The following is a 22,879-nucleotide window of genomic DNA, read 5'->3' as shown; positions in this document are numbered from 1 at the left end:
TTGTGAAACATCACAGCACAGTTGAAAAATACATGGCAAATATAAATTAAAACTGGATGGTCTTCAGAGGTAGATGGGAGGGGTTGATGGTAGCTGATGGATGGGATTATAAACAAACAAAAGTAAAAAAACTCTTGTAAAATATACTGCGTCCGTAAAATGTATATAGAGTGCATTCAGAAAGTACTCAGACCCCTTGACTTTGACCACATTTTATTACGTTACAGCCTTATTCTAAATTGGATTAAATATATATTTTTTCCTCATCAATCTACACACAATACCCCGAAAACAGGTATTTAGAATTTCTTGCAAAAATAACAGAAATACCTTATATAGTATTCAGACCCTTTGCTATGAGATTCAAAATTGAGCTCAGGTGCATCCTGTTTCCATTTATCATCCTTCTACAAATTGATTGGAGTCCACCTGTGGTAAGTTCAATTGACTGGACATGATTTGGAAAGACACACAACTGTCTATATAAGGTCCCACAGTTGACAATGCATGTCAGAGCAAAAACCAAGCCATGAGGTCGAAGGAATTGTGCGTAGAGCTCCGAGACAGGATTGTGTCGAGGCACAGATCTGGGGAAGGGAACTAAAATGTCTGCCGCATTGAAGGTCCCTAAGAACACAATGACCTCCATCAATCTTAAATTGGCTTCCCAGCCAAACTCCGGGGGAGAAGAGCCTTGGTCAGGAAGGTGACCAAGAACCGATGGTCACTCTGACAGAGCTGCAGAGTTCCTCTGTGGAGATAGGAGAACCTTGCAGAAGGACAACCATCTCTGCAGCACTCAACCAATCAGGCCTTTACGGTAGAGTGGCCAGACGGAAGCCACTCCTCGGTAACAGGCACATGACAGCCCGCATAAAGAAACAAACCATGAGAAACAAGATTCTCTGGTCTGATTAAACCAAGATTGAACTCTTTGGCCTGAATGCCAAGCGTCCCATCCGGAGGAAACCTGGCACCATCCCTATGGTGAAGCATGGTGGTGGCAACATCATGTTGTGGAGATGTTTTTCGGTGGCAGGGATTGAGAGACAAGTCAGGATCGAGGGCAAAGTAAAGATGACCAGAGCAAAGTAAAGAGAGATCCTTGATGAAAACCTGTTCTAGAGCGCTCAGGACCTAAAACTGGGGCAAAGGTTCACCTTCCAACAGGACAACTACCCTAAGCACACAGCCAAGACAATGCAGGAGTGGCTTTGGAACAAGTCTCTGAATGTCCTTGGGTGGCCCATCCAGAGCCCAGACTTAAACCTGATCGAACATATCTGAAGAGACCTGAAAATAGCTGTGCAGGGATGCTCGCCATCCAAATCAAATCAAAATCAAATCAAATGTATTTATATAGCCCTTCGTACATCAGCTGATATCTCAAAGTGCTGTACAGAAACCCAGCCTAAAACCCCAAACAGCAAGCAATGCAGGTGTAGAAGCACGGTGGCTAGGAAAATCTCCCTAGAAAGGCCAAAACCTAGGAAGAAACCTAGAGAGGAACCAGGCTATGTGGGGTGGCCAGTCCTCTTCTGGCTGTGCCAGATGGAGATTATAACAGAACATGTCCAAGATGTTAAAATGTTCATAAATGACCAGCATGGTCAAATAATAATAATCACAGTAGTTGTCGAGGGTGCAACAGGTCAGCACCTCAGGAGTAAATGTCAGTTGGCTTTTCATAGCCGATCATTGAGAGTATCTCTACCGCTCCTGCTGTCTCTAGAGAGTTGAAAACTGGAGCAGCAGCACGCCCAGGTGACAGAGCATGAGAGACCTGACAGAGCGTGAGAGGATCTGCAGAGAAGAATTGGAGAAACTCCCCAAATACAGGTGTGCCAAGCTTGTAGCATCATACCCAATAAAACTTGAGGCTGTAATCGCTTCCAAAGGTGCTCCAACAAAGTACTGAGTAAAGGGTCTGAATACATATGTAAATGTGATGTTACATTTCTTTTGTTTCTATAAATTTGCAAACATTTCTAAAAAAATGTTTTTGCTTTGTCATTATGGGGTATTGTGTGTAGATTGATGAGAGGGGAAAAGCATTTCATCCATTTTAGAATAAGGCTGTAACGTAACAAAATGTGGAAAAAGCCAAGAGGTCTGAATACTTTCTGAATGCACTGTATGTAGTATGTATAAGCTAGAAGTAGAAGTCTAATGGTTGTTATCCATTAGTTTACGCCAATAAGGGGAGGGGTGGTAGGGTTAGGGGTAAATAATAAAGGACAATATATATATATATTTAAAATATATATATTTAAAATATATATATAGATTTATAAAACATATATAGGAGGGATTGGAAAGGATGCAGACAATTACATTGTTGCTTCTATCAATCTATATGTAATATTAAAGCTGATCCACCCCCTAAAAATGTTTAAATAAATTGGACTTGTTGGGCCTCCCAGGTAGCGCAGTGGTCTAGGGCACTGCATCGCAGCGCTAGCTGTGCCACCAGAGACTCTGGGTTCGCGCCCAGGCTCTGTCGCAGCAGGCCGCGACCAGGAGGTACGTGGGGCGACACACAATTGGCCTAGCGTGGTTAGGGAGGGTTTGGCCGGTAGGGATATCCTTGTCTCATCGAGCACCAGTGACTCCTGTGGCGGGCCGGGAGCAGTGCACACTAACCAAGGTCGCCAGGTGCACGGTGTTTCCTCCGACACATTGGTGCGGCTGGCTTCCGGGTTGGATGTGTGCTGTGTTAAGAAGCAGTGCGGCTTGGTCGGGTTGTGTTTTGGAGGACGCATGGCTTTCGACCTCTCCCGAGCACGTACGGGAGTTGTAGCGATGAGACAAGATAGTAATTACTAAGGGGAGAAAAGGGGGTAAAATTAAAATAAAATAATAAATTGGACTTGCACCAAATGTCATTGCATATGCGATGGAACAGATACAAAAGTCTGTGTAACATGGCACATATTCCCAAATCTTCCACAGTAAAGTCATTGACATTCTGAGACACAGTTTAGACACGGTCAAGTACACCGAGGATGGATGTGCTGATGATTCCTCTCATGAGCAGATAGCTGAAACATAGGCCAGTGTTGATTTCCTGACAAAAACAAGGGCACCTTCCATGTCAGTCAATGTTGGAGGGAAACACAGAAACACAGCTTCAACAGGTGTTTACCCTCTGACTGGTGTCCATCTCTCAAATGGAATGGCTTAGAAAATGTAGACGTCTTTAAAAGGCAATGGGTGTCGCAGTCATATGGGGTCACTTAACAAACCTCACCCTGTTGACTTTTCCAGCTCCATCTATCCCATTTGACTGCGGTAGTCACTAACTCACGAACCTTCTTGATAGTATCTAACCTTCCCCTGTCACTTGCATGGTTACATGACTCAGAGTAGAAATATTTCATACATTAAATGGATTTATGTATGGTCATAATACAGGCATCAATAAAAATACAAAGTATATAGTTAGACCCTATCTATATATCTAAAACATGTCCTCATTAGTTTGTCTGCAAGATTTACCTCCATTAGCCAGCTTATGCTGTAGCTTATAGCCTTTCTAAGCTTCTTAAGGAGTAAGCTCAAAACGGACCTAGTTATTCAAGGACAGCCCCCATCTCTGGCTGACGATGGGGTCTTTCAAATCAAGCTCCTCTAGATTTAGAAAATTACAAGAAAAATGTAATATTATCTACAGTATATTACAAAGTCCACACATTCACAGAAAAACTTGTACATCTGTACTGAGACACACCTTAAAGACGTAGTGCCATCAAAAATGTGATTTATCTGTGTTTTATATTTCCACACTATGAAGTTAATACTGTGACATTTTGAAAATGATGATAAAACCATTTTGGTGTAAGAGCTGTTGAAATAGACCAATAAGAAAGAGAGTTCCTAACCTCTCTGCCAATAATAGCTAGTTTTCAATCTTCTCCTCCCCACTCAGACCACTCCCAGACAGTCCATTCTTGCTTGAGAAATGGCTATTTGCTAAGAAGCCATTTTTGTTTCTTTTTGACAATTTTAATTGAAAAAATTCACATTAAGGTAGTTAATTGTTGCCCAAAAATCATTTGGTCTTGACATAAAAACGGCTGCATTGGACCTTTAAGAATTGAAAGTGGAATACATTAGTCTGTCACATTCATCTCGATTGTTTCAAAGGGACAAAATGACTTTTGCTGAGATGAACATTGGCATCAGTTAATCTGCTGTATCCTTACTGGGTTTCTCAGCCCTAAAATGTTGCATTTCAACATATTCCCATCTGATATTCTTCACAAGGATCTGATAGGACAACACAAATCAAATAGACTGAAGATTTGAGTCTGGTCATTGGCTTCTTTTTGAATTTTGAATATTGGGAGATATTGTTTTAAGTTAATTGCTCTTGAACTTCACTGAGACATTGTATCAATACAATATTTCATATCTAATTTGAGAAATTGCCAATCCCCTATGAGATACATACACTTGACTGCTGTTGACATAATAAATTACAGACATTTAAATACTGTTAACTGGATGGAAGAACTTCCCAGCGTGAGCTTGTGGAAAAACAGGCAACCTTTCATGACCTTGTGGAATCTCATGGTCACCTTATATGCTACGTTTAAGTTGCCCCCCCCCTCTCTTAAGTTTAAGCAGTCTCCTAAGTCTAACAGCCCTAGGAATGTAGGACACAGTCTGGGATGAAAGCGGTAAATGATTTCAATTGATAAATATACTGTGTAACCGGTATGATAGATAGATCAAATCAAATTAATGAAACCACCACCAATCAATGTTTTTCATCCAGTCAACACACAACACATCAGCTGGCCGGTGTGTTTACGGACATATTCAATCAATCCCTATACCAGTCTGCTGTTCCCACATGCTTCAAGAGGGCCACCATTGTTCCTGTTCCCAAGAAAGCTAAGGTAACTGAGCCAAACGACTACCGCCCCGTAGCACTCACTTCCGTCATCATGAAGTGCTTTGAGAGACTAGTCAAGGACCATATCACCTCCACCCTACCTGACACCCTAGACCCACTCCAATTTGCTTACCGCCCAAATAGGTCCACAGACGATGCAATCTCAACCACACTGCACACTGCCCTAACCCACCTGGACAAGAGGAATACCTATGTGAGAATGCTGTTCATCGACTACAGCTCGGCATTCAACACCATAGTACCCTCCAAGCTCGTCATCAAGCTCGAGACCCTGGGTCTCGACCCCGCCCTGTGCAACTGGGTACTGGACTTCCTGACGGGCCGCCCCAGGTGGTGAGGGTAGGCAACAACATCTCCTCCCCGCTGATCCTCAACACGGGGGCCCCACAAGGGTGCGTTCTGAGCCCTCTCCTGTACTCCCTGTTCACCCACGACTGCGTGGCCACGCACGCCTCCAACTCAATCATCAAGTTTGCGGACGACATAACAGTGGTAGGCTTGATTACCAACAACGACGAGACGGCCTACAGGGAGGAGGTGAGGGCCCTCGGAGTGTGGTGTCAGGAAAATAACCTCACACTCAACGTCAACAAAACTAAGGAGATGATTGTGGACTTCAGGAAACAGCAGAGGGAACACCCTCCTATCCACATCGATGGATCAGTAGTGGAGAGGGTAGCAAGTTTTAAGTTCCTCGGCATACACATCACAGACAAACTGAATTGGTCCACTCACACTGACAGCGTCGTGAAGAAGGCGCAGCAGCGCCTCTTCAACCTCAGGAGGCTGAAGAAATTCGGCTTGTCACCAAAAGCACTCACAAACTTCTACAGATGCACAATCAAGAGCATCCTGGTGGGCTGTATCACCGCCTGGTACGGCAACTGCTCCGCCCTCAACCGTAAAGCTCTCCAGAGGGTAGTGAGGTCTGCACAACGCATCACCGGGGGCAAACTACCTGCCCTCCAGGACACCTACACCACCCGATGTTACAGGAAGGCCATAAAGATCATCAAGGACATCAACCACCCGAGCCACTGCCTGTTCACCCCGCTATCATCCAGAAGGCGAGGTCAGTACAGGTGCATCAAAGCTGGGACCGAGAGACTGAAAAACAGCTTCTATCTCAAGGCCATCAGACTGTTAAACAGCCACCACTAACATTGAGTGGCTGCTGCCAACACACTGTCATTGACACTGACCCAACTCCAGCCACTCTAATAATGGGAATTGATGGGAAATGATGTAAATATATCACTAGCCACTTTAAACAATGCTACCTTATATAATGTTACTTACCCTACATTATTAATCTCATATGCATACGTATATACTGTACTCTACATCATTGACTGCATCCTTATGTAATACATGTATCACTAGCCACTTTAACTATGCCACTTTGTTTACTTTGTCTACATACTCATCTCATATGTATATACTGTACTCGATACCATCTACTGTATGCTGCTCTGTACCATCACTCATTCATATATCCTTATGTACATATTCTTTATCCCCTTACACTGTGTATAAGACAGTAGTTTTGGAATTGTTAGTTAGATTACTTGTTGGTTATCACTGCATTGTCGGAACTAGAAGCACAAGCATTTCGCTACACTCGCATTAACATTTGCTAACCATGTGTATGTGACAAATAAAATTTGATTTGATTTAATTTGAACATGATGAATCTTAACATCTACCTGTAGTCTTTCATGATTATTCAGATGTTCTACTCATATGCCTCTGAGCAAAGGTGGGAGGTAGACACAACTTGGCGTGCATGTCACACATTAGGAAAATACATGTAAAAGACCCAAGCAACAGGAAAATGAGACTCAGAGCCTGTTTGGAGCTTTTAGTCAAATTTCAAATGACCTTAATCGCTGCGAGTACATTCACAGTCAGGTCACACTGCCCCTACAACAATAATAATATCAGGCTCTATTCCCTCTTCTCACTGAATTGCCTGCTTAGGTAGTTTATCAGCTGTCATGCTGACACACTTACAGCTCAATGTAGTCATCACCTGATTATTTGATAAACTACCATATGAACATTAGGATTCACCATGAACCTCACTAGCCAGCCAAGTGAATGCAATTGTCAAAAACTCCAAGTAAATCTAATTTGATTCGAAGGATGAAGAGTTCAAAATGAAGACGTACTCCCAGTTACATGTGATGTGATCTCAAAATAAATGAGTAATTTGCATGCTGATGTGATGTGACTGCACTTCAGGATGAGGGAACTGTGTTGGATGGACTGACATACAATGTCCCCCCTGCAGGAACTGTATGCCTTGAACCTATGCAGGGAACCTAAGCATACATTTGTGATAATTATGAGGAGCTATGGAGAAAATGTGAAAACCGTGATAATGGTCTTACATTTTAAGAGGTAGATTAAGGTGTATGCATAGAATCACTGGAGAAGAAACTTGGGGGAGGGGGGGTAATAAATATATACTGCCATGCCTCAACATTATGCAGTTAATCAAGCAAATTAAAGGTGCATTTGTGCAGAAATTATTCCGCCATTTCCTGGTTGCTAAAGTTCTAATAGTTTGCCTAATTTTAGGTTGTGACAAAACAAGCAATTATACTGTCGAGAATCATTGTGCCATCTAAACCGCTGTGAAATAACTTTTCCATAACCAAAAACATCGCGTTTTCAACTGATGCAAAAACAAAACGGAAGCATAGACACATAGAACAGATCTACCGCTTCTTAGAATTGCTTTCAATGAGCATGACAGATCTATAACTTACATGTCTATGTGAATTTGGTCGGGCCACCCAAAAAGTTACATATTGCAGCTTTAATCATGAATTGGATGACAACAATACATTTCAACAAAATTGTAATTATGGTTGGAAATAGGGAATATGTGCATACTTTGCATACTAATGAAAAACTTTATGTACAAATGGATTCCTGAATCTACTTAATGTTGACTTCATACAGTTCAGTAACCCTTTAGCACGTGATAATTAGACCATTAAGAATTATGCTTAATTCTTAGTTACCTCTCAATGCCAGATATGACAATTCCGTAACTGTTAGGCTACTATTAATTTGGAGTGTTTTTGATTACAAATTGATTCCTGAATCTACTTAATGTTGACTTCATACAGTTCAGTAACCCTTTAGCACGTGATAATTAGACCATTAAGAATTATGCTTAATTCTTAGTTACCTCTCAATGCCAGATATGACAATTCTGTAACTGTTAGGCTACTATTATTTGGAGTGTTTTTGATTACTCAGCCAAACTAAAGCAAGTGGCTCACAGTGATAGCTGAAATTCTTTCATGGTTAGTATCCTTGTAATCAAGAGTTACAGAGCCATCTATATTTGGGAGACCGATGAAAGACCAGATGCTTCTGGAAGTGGTTTTGGAGTGCCAGTGGGAGGCACTCTTTCCTCTGGTCTAAACAAATACTGTATATACCAATGTCCCAGGGCAGTGATTGGGGTCATTGCCCTGTGTAGGGTGCTGTCTTTCAGATGGGACATTAACTGGGTGTCCTGACTCTCTGTGGTCACTAATGATCTCATGGCACTTATCATAAGAGTAGGGGTGTTAACCCAAGTGTCAGTAAAATTCCCAATCTGCCCTCATACCATCATGGCCACCTAATCATCCCCAGCTTCCAATTGACTTATTCGTGCCACCTTCTCTCCCCTGTAACTATTGGCCAGGCCGTTGCTGTAAATGAGAATGTGTTCTCAGTCAACTTACCTGGGATATAAAGGGAAAATAAACACAAAATAAATATGTATTAATAACCTTTTTACACTAACACGATTCCTCTGAAATATGACTGAAATATTTTTGCTCAGTTAATTTGAAAATGTGTTTATTTGTAATGCAAGCATCTCTGAAAGGCACAGCCTAATGTGTTATCCACTAAATTGAACGAGTAACATGATAAACAGTATTTAAACAAATTGGGATCTACTGTACATGTATTTAGAAAGCCATTCACCATCAGAGAACTGAATTCAAAACATAATTTTCTGTGTGATACAGAAAAAGGTCACATCAGAAGGAAATATGAAATTCACAGTGGAATAGGGCTGTTTCTTGATCATTCACAGTGGAATAGAGTTGTTTCTTGATCATCCATGATGGAATAGAGTTGTTTCTTGATCATTCACAGTGGAATAGAGCTGTTTCTTGATCATTCACAGTGGAATAGAGCTGTTTCTTGATCATTCACAGTGGAATAGAGCTGTTTCTTGATCATTCACAGTGGAATAGAGCTGTTTCTTGATCATTCACAGTGGAATAGAGCTGTTTCTTGATCATTCACAGTGGAATAGAGCTGTTTCTTGATCATTCACAGTGGAATAGAGCTGTTTCTTGATCATTCACAGTGGAATAGAGCTGTTTCTTGATCATTCACAGTGGAATAGAGCTGTTTCTTGATCATTCACAGTGGAATAGAGCTGTTTCTTGATCATTCACAATGGAATAGAGCTGTTTCTTGATCATTCACAGTGGAATAGAGCTGTTTCTTGATCATCCATGGTGGAATAGAGTTGTTTCTTGATCATTCATGGTGGAATAGAGTTGTTTCTTCAAATCAAATCAAATCAAATGTATTTATATAGCCCTTCGTACATCAGCTGATATCTCAAAGTGCTGTACAGACACCCAGCCTAAAACCACAAACAGCAAGCAATGCAGGTGTAGAAGCACCTTTCTTGATCATTCACAGTGGAATAGAGTTGTTTCTTGATCATTCATGGTGGAATAGAGTTGTTTCTTGATCATCCATGGTAGAATACAGTTGTTTCTTGATCATCCATGGTGGAATAGAGTTGTTTCTTGATCATCCACGTGGAATAGAGCTGGTTCTTGATGATTCACTGTGGAATAGAGCTGTTTCTTGATCATCTCTACAATATAAGTCATATACCATTTTCCACAGGGTATGCTATCCATCATTAAATGTTCAATGTGTCTGAAAAGTTGGTTTGAAGTGCTGAATCCAGCCCAAAGCTAAAAGTCTAGGCGCTCCATGCCAGCCTGGCCTTGTCACTGAACAATGTCTCAAAAAAATACAATTTAAATGTCGAACACTAAAGCTGGAGATCAGACTGACTTGAGACTGGAAGCTATTGTTATCCTAATGTCAAGAGAAGCTATTTCTGAGAGCCCATTACAAACCAGGTCAGTATGACCAGGCTACATTTTCATTTAAGACAGAAAGTGCTGTGCTGTGTCTGTATCTGTGCTCAGGCAAAAAATGATGGAGCTTTGGGCTCATCAGCCATATGGTGAGGGCACTGATTAGGGCTTAGCCTTGCTGAGAAGAACACCATCCCCTAAGTAGAATAAATATGGAGGTGCATCTGTTTGGTTTGATCCACATCTTTCCAATGTCCTTATCTGATTCAAGGGGACAATTAATTCAAGCGTCCACTTAACAGGTACCCTCCTCTAAGAGGCATCAGCTTAGTCACAACTGGCAACATCAGTGTGCTAATTGATTCAAAACAAAGCATCCAGTCAGAAATGAGTCATGTTAAATTCCAATGCTACCACACTGCCAATCATGTAATACAATGGCTGGTTTTAACTAAATACAGTCCAAAAGGTTTCTGCAGAAAATGTCTGCATTTTCTCTGAGGGGAATGGTTTCCTTTTAGTTTATACTGTACCAACAAACTTCTGGAATATTTGATAAGTTACTTTAATAGAAGGTAGTATTTTGTATTGCTGTATTATTTGTTTGTGCTTCTATGCATGCTCAAATACCCCAACAATCTCCCCTGATGCACATCCCCAATATATTGTTAAAACCACTTCACTTCCTTTAAAATGGGTAATCTACAGTTTATCAGAAGTTTATCCTAGTAACAATTCCCTGTTTTAGGTCAATTAGGATCAACACTTTATTTGAAAAATGTGAAATGTCAGAATAATAGTAGAGAGAAAGATTCTTTTCAGCTGTTATTTTTTTCATCACATTCCCAGTGGGTCAGCAGTTTAGACACTCAATTAGTATTTGGTAGCGCTGCCTTTAAATTATTTAACTTGGGTCAAATATTTCAGGTAGCATTCCATAAGCTTTCCACAATAAGTTGGATGAATTTTGGCCCATTCCTCAAGACAGAGCTGGTGTAACTGAGTCAGGTTTGTAGGCCCCCTTGCTCGCACATGCTTTTTCAGTTCTGCCCACAAATTTTCTATAGGATTGAATGCCTGTGCAGATTTGGTTTGATGTTATGCTGTAAAGCTGCAAACACCAAGTTTTAACGATTCTTCCACTGCCACTACTACAGCATCAGCACAACAATCATCAACAATCATCAACACAGAAGGTCATAATCTGTGCTTTTGTAATCAAACAAACAAAAGTTAATGGTACATATTTAAAACAGTCCATTTAAGAGTCTTCAGCATCACAAATCATATTGGATAATTTATATATCTACAGATTCTGTTCCTTAAAATACAACATAATAGAGCAATTAATATAGAAATTATAGCTTTTAAAGATAATTATCTTGAATCATTGGTAGACCTCCCAACAATTAGCTATAAGGGTCCGTTCTTAACACACTGATCTTGTGAGTTTACATAAATTATGTGCTATACCGACCCTTATAGAATTTATGTAAGCTCACGAGATCAGTGTGGTATACTGTACGAGGCTACTCAAAAATGGTTTCTGACCAAAATCAAAGCAAAATTATTCTTTTTTATCAAATCTGTTTTTCTAAATCCATCAAGCCAAAACGGCATTTGTTCTCTTCAGACCTTTTATAAAGCAGGCGTCACAGCATAATGTGCAGCTTGTCACAGATGTGGGCACTCCTTTTCACAGCTGGATTTCTGTGAATAATTTTGATATTTACCTATGTAGATTTCAAAGGGCTACAGGGGACATATTTTTCAAGTCTTTTTCCCAGGAAGACACCTCAAACCTGAGATATTGAAATAGAAATGTTGGATGGATAGGCAGCAGTCCTCTCCTCACACTGATTTCTACGCAAATGGCATCTTTGACGACCATAAAATGCACAACAGATCTCACTGTCTCATCGGCAGAAGACTCTCCCCCCCTAAAACTATTGGGCTGACAGCCAACTGCCAAGTGTCTTCCTCCTTCAGTTGTCTGATCTGAGGATAACTGTCATGTCAAAGTTCAAAGATCTGCAGAACTGTCAACATGCTTTACAGACACTTACAGACTGGAGGCCTCAGAGCTTCATGATGTGATTACCCCGTGCATTACAATCACATATCTAGATAGCTTTAGCACAAATAAAGGTTGAACACAACAACAAAAATATTTCAGTTAACAGCGCATAATAGTTGATTTATTAGACCATCATTAGAGATTTGATATGTTTTCATTGCTTGTCAACCTATATTACTAAATATGTCAAGTATTACTAAATATGTCAAGTTGGTACTGTATACAGCAATGCCATAGGGGATGACATGTAATAATAATAAAACAACATTTAAAAAACCTACTCCAGATACAAACGTATACATACGAACAGACGAACACGAACCATGACTACATCTCATTTGCCCAGACCCGTACGCTCACACCCCCATCCCTAGTGTCTGCATTATGGTTTGCCACTTGGCTGTAAATTGTACAAATAAATTGTTCTTGGTCACCCATGCTATTTCAATATTTGAATAATAAATAATGAGATATTTACATTGTGTTAATGATGGTAAATTGATTGGTTTCCATGTTGTTACATATAATTACACGTATAAAAGAGAACAAAACAATGTTATCAGCATGCCAGTCTGTCCCAAAAATGAATGACGGGACTCTACAGCTACATGTCTATCCCAGTCACTTAATCGACTTCTCCGCCCCTACCATGGATCAAAGGGGTATCCATGTGCTATTACTGTGCTAATGCCACGTGCTCAGTCCTGTTAGAGGATTTCTCTGCCAGTAGCTCCTTTTTATCCTGTAGGAAAGTATTGTTTTCTTATCATAAAGAAGCTTACTGCAGCCTGGCATCCAATCATCCAGCAAAATAAACACAGAGCAGCTGCTGTAAAAAAAGAAAAAGAGAACATTAACTGAATAAGCCAAACATTTCTGTTTGGGAAGATTCATCTTCTCGGGGACATATAGATTATCACAGTGACTCTCTAAAACAGCACACAGTATTGTGAACCATTGATTCATTATGTGTATGGTAATACGTCAGCTATGGGCTAATGCAATGCAATGGGAAATGTACAAGGAGGGGTCACATTTACAATAAAAGGAAATATTGTATTGCCCTGGGGAAACAGAACATTTACAGAATAACTGCTGTTACTGATTGTGAATTGTTGGTAAGTTGTTTAGTTCATGAACAGTTTGTTGACAGTTTATGAACCCTTTTGTTCTTCCAAATAGAATGCAAATACTGCATCTATTATCTGTTTTTAAATCAATATGAACATGGATTTTTTAATGTAATTTTATCTGCATAAAACAACTAAATGAGCCTGTCATTAATCATACATAGTGGGTTTGATTGTGGTGGAGTGTGGGGAAGTGGAGAGAAGGTATTTATTCATCTTGGCAGATCAATTGTTGCTAATCCTAGTCACCCTGTCTGCGTCACAAATGGCACCCTATTCCCTGTATAGTCCACTAATTTTGACCAGAGCCCTTGTCAAAAGTAGTGCACTATATATAAATAGGGTGCCATTTGGGACATATCCCTTAATTAGGTCCCTATTCCCAGCCAGGGGTAGAAATACGGTTTATAGAGATCTCCTGATGACTGGACTAGTGAGTGAATAAACAGCCCATCAACATTGACTCAGTGCATGTATCATCCACCCTGCTCCTCTACTGAGAATGTTAGTCATTTATTGGACAATAAAGTAATAATCTCAAAGAGAACCATAAATTCTGAGAAAAGGCATGATATGTGTCTATAAATCATAGGCCAGCTAAATATCTAATTCGCTAATTCATTTTTGAAGCATATCTTCAATTATTTGTTGGTTCTGAATATCATAAAGACTGCTCTGGGTATTCTAACAATGGAAAGTATTCATATAGCACTTTTCCAGGTATCTAAACACAAAGCTGGCATGCTCTGGGACGTGCTTGCATCACTCTTATCAATATGCTGGCTGACCTTCTACTTGTCAGAATTCAGCCACACATTTCCTCCTGACAGGTATGACTGGTAGTTTGCCATGTCTCAATGCATTTTGAGAGACAGGTTTGCTGTGGGCAGACAGGGCCTGTTATGTCACTGTTTTCTATTCCAACATGTATTCGTTCGGAGTTGGTGGTTGGTGCTTTTGTTTTTGTCAATTCCCATCCCATGCAAGTCAATGTCAGCCACCAATGATGTGCTCGAGCACCCTGTATACGGAGAGGATAGTCTTTTGAAACCACTCCCGCCTTCCCTCTGGACTGATACATCAAATACAAGAACGTCACTCACTGAGCACATATTTACAGGTTGGAAAATTCACCCAAGATCTCGCATTTCTTTCAAGACTGACTTATTTGTTTCTGACACTCATATGGTGGGGATCTAAAGAAAAACTGGATATGCATCTTTGGAATCTTAGTCGTGCAACAAGAGTGTATGAATGATCTTAAGCTTTAATTGGAAACATGACCCTTCACCTTGGAACTGAGAGCATGTGTTGAACTAGCAAGCGTGTTGTTTCTACACGCCTACAAGCATTCGATGATCCGTTGGAGGTTCTTAAGTGCATTTGCGATACATATAACATAATACAGGCATCAACACATCATGTGAAGTACAACCATTACATGGATACAGGTCTGTGGAACATATTCAGTTCTAATGCTACGTGTCTACACTCCAGTAGTGCTCCTTTGAGCTACTTATCAATTCCCTTACATCATACATTCTCTCTGTGATTGTCAAATCCACTAATTACCTATTGGCATCGTTCTTCAATGGGGTACCACAGAGGACAGCATGTCTATAGCAGCAATGTGGCAGCTCTGACTAGACTCATAATATACATAAGTATACTTTTTGCTCTACAGAGAGCATTTTAGAACTATCTTCAGAATTATTCAGTAAGATGCAAGGTCAGTCTGACAACCTTTCTTTCAAACTCCAATATGCGGTTTCATTTATGATTCAAAATGAAGGAATAATCCCGAAGAACATGGCAGGACTATGAAAGAGAACTTTGTAGTTTATTATCTTATCTCCTGATACATTCCCTTCATCTAGCAGTGTGCTGAGCTGCTTTAGATGAGGAAGTACAACTACCTGGCACATTTTAGACAATTGGTTAACAAAAGTATGGCAAGAAGTGGCATAGATTATTCAGGTCGTTTATATCCTGCTGAGGAGGTCTACAGGCAGATTGGACCGGCTACTGTTTTAACATCAGATAGCCATCCAATCCAAACAGAGGAAATTAAGTGATTGTGCTATCACAGACAGTTGCTGCTGGGCTGGTTGCACAAGAATAGTTCATGTTTTTTCTAGTTTGACTGCAGGGAAGGGTCAGCCGAGATGTCTGCTACAAGGTCTGCTACAGAGCTTGCTACAACACTACTTGGCGCCCAAGGCAATACTGTGGTATGAAATTGTATTGGAGCAAGTGATCCATGCTGCACTTACAGGGCCGAAGGAGTCCTGGCCGACCAAACACATTAGACAGCCCAAGTCATGCAGAGTAAGTGTAAAAACTCACCTTATTGAGTGAGTGTTCGCAAATGATGATTCCCATAACAGCAATCATTGTTACAATGTAGCTTTGACCTCGGCTCTCCGTAGCACTAAGGCCCATAGTAACTACTATGCCGAACCCCCTTTGTGTAGGGTTCGGTAACAGGCAGCCCGCGGGGCCAAAACCAACCAGTGATTGATTTTATTTTGGTTCCCCTTCGTTTTTGGGGATTTTCGTTTTTGGTTTAAAAAAAAGAGACTAAAATCACCAGGAATTCAACTAAAAAATGTGTTTCATTTACGAAATCTGTTCAAGTGTTCCTATGAATAAAAAAGGAGACATACAGTGTATGTGAACATGTCTCAATGTAATCAAGGTATAAAATGATAGTTATTTTCAAATATAATCTCTTTTTGGGCTTAGTTGTGGTCAATTTGCAGTGTACAAATTATTCTAACTACCCCGACCATCCGCTCCGCCCAAAAGAAACGGGCCGTGGCTAGTTGCCTTCCCCTGCCTTAGTGAATGAGCATCAAAGAGCTTAGAAAAGTGCTAGTCTGGGAGATCAGCCTAATCAATATCATCTGATGCAGCTACTGAAAGTATATCCAGATCAATGACACCTTCCTTGATTCAAGGAGCAGCTATGGTCTAAGAGCTTGACTGGTTGGCTTGGCTGACTACTACAGTACAGCAAACAATAGTTATTGTGTGGATAATAATATCATATCTCCTCATTTTAATGCCCCTATAAAGACAGTGACATATATGTCCTGTAGCAGTAGTCTAAAACTGTGTCAAAGGTGGAACAGCCACACTGTATGGGAGAGGTTCTTTGGGGAGACAGGTGCCACCTGTAATCTTGTTATCTGTGCGCCATAGAGTCAACAGAGAGGCTGGGAGGCTGGTATATGGCTTGGGTATAAAAACTCTCTTTAGCAGTAGCAGTTAAGGTATGAGATGCTCCAAAGAAAATGACATTGTCAATATGTCCATCTTCCATCTGAATCAGGATACTAACGAACCTAGCTCAACTTGCCCTTACCTGTCATTGGAAATCCATCTGCTTCTACCTTGAGTCCTCATCTTCGCCTTCCAGTAATCAACTGATCACACCCATCATCAAGCTATAGAGGCTGTTTCTGCTCCATAAACACCTTGGTTTTCTGCCTCCTCTGCTCCTCTGTTACCATGCGCTCCCTCCCTGCTGACTGTTGTGACCTTTGCCCCCACCCCCATTGTTCTCTGCTGCCCTTGAGCTCCTTCCCACATCTGATGCTCTGCATGCCGCATGTACCAGGTCAACGCTTCAGCTCCCCAGCTCCAGAACCCAGCCTGGTTTATCTGCTCAGCATCTGTCCCAGGATGAGATGCACGCTCCAGGCCTATGCTCATCATCCAGTACCAACAGAAAATTCCCATTACGCTGATTTCAAGCTCAACGTTGGGGGCGGACAAAGGAAAGCTGTTATGTACAATAATGTATCAACCGACCGATCCTTCAAAAAGATGTTTGCTTAGATAGAATACCACATTTTACATGAGCAAGTCAACCAGCAGCATTATCTAGTTTGCAATAAACACCTATCATGCTGAGTGTCTGTGATGTATGTGTAGGCTAAGTTGTTTGTTGAAATGGGAGTATAATTACATCTTACATTTTTTTGGTTTCAATGTTAACTCATCTTTAATATAACAGTATGCAAATGTGTGTTAACACATTTCAACCACAAATTGCTGGCAATGGGTATATTTTTCATGAATTGTGTACTGATTCTACTGTGGCTACTCCAATAGTAAATGAAAATGGCAATATTGTTTCCTGTGAAGTTATCTTACACATTACAAAACAGACATTGTTTATACAGCTGTTTGACATCCAGACCTCATAGAGTGTGGGTAGGCTCTGCATAATCATTTTCAAATCCAGATTTTCATTCATTCTCCCCATACAGATATGGTACTTTTGGCGTGTCTCTTCCCTCTCATTTCTGCAGTGGCTGATAATACCCATATCAGCCCTGATTTCATAATGGTAACACATGACAGCAGCAACCAGAGCAGCTGCTGTAACACAATGCAGCAGACTGGCAAGACAGAGAGGCTATATTAATCTCACCCTGCTGCCTATACTGCCAGACTAGAAAGCAGCAGAAACCTTCCCACCTATCTGCTTGTGGATCTGTTTAACTATTAGCTATTGGAATTTAAAATTATTCTCACATATTTCTTGATATTGTGTGTATTCATGCATCCATATTGAAATCCATGTAGTCAGTGTATGATAATGAGGATCTCATGATGGCTGATTTCATTAGGCAAAGGCATGGCACCAGAACCCTGGGTATCTACTGTAACACGGTCCAATGCGCTGACAAGCTAGAGAAGCGGTGATAACCTATCTCACCCCAACCGCTGCATAGATGGTCCAAATCTAAATACACAACAACCCACTGGGCACACACTGGTTGACTGAACATTATTTCCACATCATTTCACTGAAATTACGTTGAACCAACGTGGAATAGACGTTGAATTGACGCCTGTGCTCAGTGGGAAGGCCTGTTGAACTTGTTAATTAATTCAAATTACTAATCCAATAGGGCTCAAGCGTATTAACCCTCCTAAGAACAAACCTAATTAACCTCTGTGTTCAGATATATTTACAAGCCACTTAAAGCAGGCCCTTATTATGTACAGACATGGAGCAAGTATTTAAAATACATAACCTGGTTCTGTAGCATCAAATGTCATTGGTTCTTACTGAAACAAATGTTTCAACAGCTCATTCAAATATTCAACATGCACACCCAAAGGAATACGTCTCCTAAATTCTATATGCTTGGGGCTATTGACTCCTATTGTTGTAGTCTTCATTCCTGTAAAGGACCCAGCACTTTTCTCCACCCATGACTACGTTGTTTTATCTGTGTGTTGAATGTGTGTCTCTTATCTCCCCTATGAAGGCATCCGTCCGACAGGGAGTGGCCATTACAACACATAAACCATGTGACAGATCCTCTCCATCTCTACGCTTCACTGCACTGGGCAGGCTGGGCAGATGTGGAGAGGTGGTGCCCCTGATGTGCCAGAACATGGAGCCCCATTCCTGATTGAGATGGAGGAGTGGATACCGCAGCTGGTAAACGGTACTAACCAGTGGTGGAGTGGGACTGCAAGCTGCTATGTAAAATGCATGCGGCATACTGTACTACTGATGTAGCATTTCTGCAAATTGATGTACACAGTTTCCCCTTGGTATGTCTTATGAGCGTGGTCCGAATAAAATGGTAGTGATATGAAGGGATGTATGCTTCATTCTCTCTTTAATGGATTTACAACCCTCACTACTAATATATAATATATATATATATATATATATATATATAATCCTATAAAAGCCACATGCTGACCTCTTTGAGTCCTCTATTGAGTCTGAAGGGTTGGCAAGGACACAAATACCTCCATCTCTGGCTACTGTCCACAGAGACATAGCCTATTATTCCAGAAACTAACAATATAAATATTGAATGCCTGAAAAAGAGAGAGGAGAAAATAACCATACAAAAATGGCTACCAGTTATCACCTCTTGACCATAAGACCACATTCAAACTGAGGTCCATCAGAGTGGTTGGGCAGTGAATAATATGAATAATACCTTTGCTAGCTGCTAGAGATAATATTGTGTTGTTATTGTTTTTTTACCTTACTTTTTTGAAGTCCTGTGTTTTATTTTGAACTGAATACAGACTCTCAATTAACATTTCTAAGAGTGCATCACTCACAACTCATTAATGAGCATATTAATTGGTGAGCTAACGAACTCATTTGCATATTGAAAAAAATGATTTCATGTTTAATAGCGTCACTTTCAGGAGTCTACCTAATACAACATGTAGCTTTCTGTGGCGACTTTGTTATGTGGTAAAAGGGTATGTGGAGCCAATGTAAACAACCAGATTCAGCACCATGGACAGCCATGAGCTCGGAATCCCGGCGGTTTAGCACCACAGGGCAGTGGACAGCGACCGTAATACACAGGGTGAGCTATGTTGCTGCACTGTAGCATTCTAGTCTACTCATGATCATGAATTATACTATATGTCATATAGACACATTTGAGCAGAAAAATTGCCATTACTTTGGGCTATGCTTCCCTCTCAATATCCCGCCCATGGGTAACGTTAGGTATATGAGAAAAGCGTGCTTTGATTTGTAACCCGTGGATAAAATTCGGAATATTCACATTCGTTCCTTATGAGTTCGATTGGTCGGTACTGAAACGAATAATAGAAGGTTGTAGCTTAGCAGTCAGTGTCCCCAAGCGGTCATTTGACATTTCTGCAGTGAGAAATATTCTCCAGTGCTGATGCTAACTTGTGAAAGTCGACGTTGTTCTGATGCAGACACGCCCGTGCCACTCGAGCTCCAAGCAAGCTGGTCTGTGCTCTCAACCAACGTTGGCAACTTCAATGGAGGATTCAACTCACCGAGCTACGTGTGGCCCGGCCCGTCTGTTCTGTGTTCCTTTTGTTTTTAATGCCTATACAGCTTCAGGGGTTGTAGCCAACACAACCCTGTGATAATAAATGCAGAATGCATGCTGCTTCTACAGACACAGACCGGACTTGAACCAATCTATTCTCTGATTTCGTTCCCCCTGACAATTTGATTACACACATCACCTAGCAATAGCCTAATTAGGGTCCATTACAACGAATCCATCCAAGGGTAACTATTCCTTAGGAATGAATCCTTATTGGAATTCCAAACCAGGTGAATAACCCAGTACTGCGAAAGGTCAATTGAAACCCTTGTGTGTTATTAGTCTACAATGTCAACCATCTCATATGAAAATGAATGAGTCATCAATCAACATAGAAATATCATATTATTTGGTCTGTTTTAGCCCAGCTGCGCGTTGTCTCACAGCACTAGTTTTAGGCTACAGTCTACTATGTATCATCCCTATTTATCATCCTGATAGCGCGCTTTCGGACCTATACAGATGTAGGCTACAGGCTACGTGACTTAATTAGCAAAATCATTCAACAAAACTGGTCCAAAACATCAAACGCTATTCAAATATATCATAATTCAATTAGTCAGGCAATACTTTAGATTGAATAGCCTATGCGGCATGAACGCATTAATAGCCTATAGCCTATACTAACAAATAGCAGATTCGATTATGTTATTCAAAATAGCATCACCTGAACATTATATACCTATCAATATATCTGTAAAAAACTGCACACAATAACAAATCATGCACCAAAGTGGAAGGTCAAAAGAAGTATATAGCACAAAGCTCATTTGCTTTTTATTGAGCATGCAATTGCTATGACCAAATATAAAATACATGACAGACTTACCTTTACCGTTGTCGTTAATGGATCGTCGCCGTGGATGTTTTGGGGAAGACACATGGGCGTTATTTCCACGGTTCAAACATTGTCTTACTGAAGCATTTCTAAGCGAAGAGGAGTGAAATTGACGAGAGAGGTAGTAAAGGTAGTAACCAACAACGGGTTGACTTTTACTTCAGAAATTGGTCACCAAATTGGTAGGCGAAGTCCTTTCTTAAACCATCTGCATCGGGTTAAAACCACCTTACGAATCCCAATACGATCCAATTGAGACAGAAAAAGATATACAAACTGAAAACCGAATCTGAAATCCAGAGCTATCGTCCAACGAACGTGTCAGTGTAGCCTCAGTCCAATTAGCCTTGAATAGAATAAGAAACGTTGGACTGTATCAGAGGTATATTCATATAGTGCAATATGCATGTACCAATATTGTCATTATGAATGATGGAGGTCGAAAGCCATGCAGTTAAGGATCCCTTGAAGCAATGGGTAGGCAGCTAGTGTTGTTGAACAGACACGGACATGGAATAAACGCATTGGGGTTGGTTTTAAATTCAGCCACGCGGTTTCTGCTATTCTGCGTATCTAAAAGTCTGAGATGGTCGTGAAGGTCGACGACTACAATAGCCTAGAATAGTTAACTGGTATGTATTTTATTTTATGATAAGAAATCAAGGTTGACAAACATACTGCTCTCCTTGATAATGTTGGTCGTTAACTTCCCTTGTCGTTTGAATGAATTCCATCCACGCATAGTTTAAAGCGTGTATTCTTTCTTGATAGCCAATATATGCTTACCCACGCGTGCAATTAGTTTTCATATATGGCTTGCATCTTTGTCCACCCGTTCAGCAAAGACAATGCAGTCGATTTTTCCGGGCAGGGTTTGTGGGAGAATGTATCCTGCTTAATTCCACAGAGCGAGCAGGCAATATTTTGCAATGCGTCTCTACTCAACAACTTAACACTTGCGTAATAGGAGGATCACGATTGATAGGCTTACAAATGAAAACATATTTCCTCACCATGATGTCTTGAACAGATGCAGAACATATAAAATCTTTACAAAATGACCCAAGGACGAATTCATGCTATACGAAGAACATTACTTTGCGACACCTTCTCTATGACAAGCACAGCATTGCAGCAATGTGATGTCATTAGAGTAATACACCAAACAATGCGTATTCTGGTCTTGGATGTGATGCTGATTAGGGTCTTTGATTTCTGGAAAGTGTATCCATATTGGTGGGATGCCAGAGTGACATGGGATGGGACTTCAGGGTGGGCTGGCTGTTGTGGACAGCACAAAATGAGATACTGTGTGGGGGGTTGTCTGAATGCCAGTTGAGCTGCCCTTTGTAAAAGTATTGTTTTTTACATGATCACCCATTTCAACTTCACACTCCACCTAATCCAATCTAATGGAACATTGATGGAACAAATATAATACATCATCTTTATGTTAGAGGTTGAAACCTGCCCCTGTAAGGGAAATGTGGTTGAGAAAAGTATATTGGTCAGGATCAGGATTACACTAACACCCCCATAATGCTGTCTCTAAGACACCTCATAGTTCCTGACACACTCAGCCCTGTGCTGGATCAATGGAGCTGAACAAACAGTGGATGAAGATACAACCTTGTGAGTATCCACCCACCAGAAAACCAATGGGTAATCCACTCAGGGCTGCAGAGCTACAACCAGCCACATCATCTCATGGTGAAATGAATTGGGAGCATGTATAGTTGTGTGCTCTCTACACTCTCTTTGTAAGAGGAGGAAGAGTATTCTGTCTGTATTCTGCATCTGGAAAGGCTATCAATGCCTGTAAACTAGTTCAATGTAACAAACCTTATGGTATACAGGGTTCAATGCCAACTGAGGGAATGTGTGCTGTGGTGGTTATCTA

The 22,879-nt window shown here is 40.7% G+C and overlaps 1 protein-coding gene across 1 annotated transcript in view; it reads right to left on the bottom strand.

The window, feature by feature from the left end:
• The window catches only part of LOC124006132 (leucine-rich repeat and fibronectin type III domain-containing protein 1-like), a 126,305-nt gene extending 104,303 nt beyond the window's left edge, over positions 1–22,002 (bottom strand). The window contains exon 1 of the mRNA XM_046315928.1: positions 20,971–22,002. The gene's annotated coding sequence lies outside the window, so the exon portion shown is untranslated. The remainder of the gene's footprint in view (positions 1–20,970) is intronic.
• Positions 22,003–22,879: the final 877 nt, after the last annotated feature.

The sequence above is a fragment of the Oncorhynchus gorbuscha genome, linkage group LG19, assembly GCF_021184085.1.
Source record: "Oncorhynchus gorbuscha isolate QuinsamMale2020 ecotype Even-year linkage group LG19, OgorEven_v1.0, whole genome shotgun sequence".
Lineage (NCBI taxonomy): Eukaryota > Metazoa > Chordata > Actinopteri > Salmoniformes > Salmonidae > Oncorhynchus > Oncorhynchus gorbuscha.
The sequence above is the reverse complement of the archived record's forward strand: the minus strand, read 5'-3'. Positions and strand labels throughout refer to the sequence as shown.